Source organism: Propithecus coquereli, unplaced genomic scaffold (genome assembly GCF_000956105.1).
Source record: "Propithecus coquereli isolate 6110/MARCELLA unplaced genomic scaffold, Pcoq_1.0 Scaffold92, whole genome shotgun sequence".
Lineage (NCBI taxonomy): Eukaryota > Metazoa > Chordata > Mammalia > Primates > Indriidae > Propithecus > Propithecus coquereli.
In genome coordinates, this window is record NW_012155507.1 from 425,033 (window position 1) to 427,656 (window position 2,624).

Below are 2,624 nucleotides of genomic sequence, written 5' to 3' on the forward strand. Positions count from 1 at the left end.
TATTATGACATCAGAGTATGGAAAAAAATTTTTCTTTTGCGAGAGATGGGGTCTTGCTTTGTTGCCCAAGCTGGATTCAAACTCCTATGCTCAAGTAATCCTCCAGCCTCAGTGTTCTGAGTAGCTGGGATACTACAGGCATGCACCACTGTGCCTAACATAGTATAGAAAAAATTTTTAAGGCATAAAACATAAAGGAAAAGATTGATGTTTGATTACACTAAAATTGAAATCTTATAGACAAAAGATACCATAACCAAAGTCTGAGAAACTGCCACAGCCAAGAGACTCCTAAGGAGATACAATGACTAAATGTAAAATGTTGTTCTGGATGGGACCCTGGAAGAGAAAAGAGGAATGAGGAATCTGAATAAAGTATGCACTTTAGTTAACAACATATATTAATATTGGTTAATTATAACAAATGTACCATACTAATACGTTGCTAATAGGGGAAACGAGCTGCAGCGTATACGGGAACTCTCTATACTATTCCTTACAATTTTTCTGTAAATCTAAAACTGTTCTAAAAATTAAGTTTATTTTTAAAAAAATGCCATAACCAAAATGAAAAAAAGTCATAGACCAGGAGAAGATATGAAGCTCAAAATACCCAAAGAATAAAGAAGTCCTACACACCAAAAAGAAAAAGACTAACAACCAGTTGCAATGCAAATATACAAACAGACAATTCACAGGAGGAAACAAGACTGGCCACCTGACACAGGAAAAGGTGTTCAGCTCACAACTTACAATCAGGAAATACAAATTAAGTCAATGAGATACCATTTCACACCTAATTGGCAAAATAAGTCTGATGACACCAAGTGTAGAGGGGATGTGAGGAATGAAACTATTTGACGTTGCTAGTAGAAATAGAAGTTGGCAAATCACTTGAAGAGCAAATTAGCAAAACCTGGTTAAAGTTGAAGATACACACAGCCTAAACCCAGCAATTCCAGTTCTGATTTCCACCCTAGAGACACTCTGGAATACGTACATGAGGGTCCAAGTGCAAGGCTGTTCCCTGCAGCACCATGTATATAAGGAAAATTGGAAACACTCTCACAAGGATGGGGATAGAAGCATGGAATAAGAAAGCAGCGAACCGTGACATGTCTCAATATGCCAAAAACAAAATTTTAAAAATATATATTTTTTAGATACAGGATCTCACTCTGTCACCCAGGCTGGAGTGCAGTGGCTCGATCACAGTTCACTGCAACCTCAAACTCCTGCACTCAAGTGATGCTCCTTCCTTGGCCTCCCAAGTAGGTGGGATTACAAGCACATGCCAATGCCCAGCTAATTTTTTTTTTTTTTTTTTTTTGGTAGAGACAGAATATCCTATGTTGGCTGGTCTCCTGGCCTCATATGATCCTCCCACCTTGGCCTCCCAAAGCACTGGGATTACAGGTGTGAGCCACTGCATCCAGCCTTCAAAAACAAAATTGAGTGATAAAAACTACTAGAACAAGGAATCCAATCAGTCTTGGCTCCATCCCTGACTATGTGACCATTCTGGGAGTACTTTGCTCCTCTGGGCCCATTTCCTTAACTGCTGTTTGCTTCTGGGTTGTACAAATCAGGTGATTATTAAAATGTTTGGGAACAAAAACACTAAATAACCTTGGTATAATGATCTGAATGAAGTATCCTATTTTGCAAAACAAACTTTCAACTAAAATTAATCATCTAAAGCTAAGAAATTTTTAATCTATGAAGACAAGATAATCATTAGCATGGCTCAATAGTTAAAAGCTTTGATATCCCAGACTTAGGCTTAAATGAACAGACTTTGGGGTCATTGAGCAAATAACTCAATTTTCCACCTGTATTATAGATAATACCTTTAGAGGGTACCAGACACTGAGCACCCAACTAACCACAGCTATTCCTTGTAATTAAGAGAACTAGTTAAGCAAAACATCAAATGCCCATGCATCTCCCTTTATTTTGTGTTGTCCGAGAACTTAGTGGGTTCAACATACTGTTACTTCAAATTCCACTACCCCATAATCCCCTATTATATAGTATAGTAAAAACTTTCTATTAAAATGTATCTTCAAAAGACTAAGCAATAAGCTATTTTAAAAAAAAATCAAGATCAAATCCTGTAGCATGAGATAGGATTGCTCTGAAGCATTCTAAAAACACAACATACTGCATTGTTAATATACTATGAAAGACAAATAAGTGGATTTTGTTTTTCCTTAACCTTTGAATTAGCTTTTGGCAAGGACTGATATCATTCATTATTAATAAACAGATTAAACTATCATTTTAGCTAAAAAAAAAAAAAAAAACCCAGCCTCGAAAGAAACCTAAATTTAATCAGAGCAAAATGTATCCTCACCCTTGCAAGAATGGATATTTCACCATGACTTTCAATGGTACTTTTTCTAATTTATGTTGTTCCCAAACCATGGTTTTAAATGTCTAGAAAAGCATACTATTTAGATATTATGTCACACAAAAATAGGCATTGTCCATTTAACATCAAATTACTTCATATTTTCTAGTGCTTTCTTTTAATTCATCCCACAAACAATGAGTGCCAGGTAAAGGCAATGCACTGTGCTAGGTACTGGGGGTATGTGTTGAATGAATGACCATCACATAAC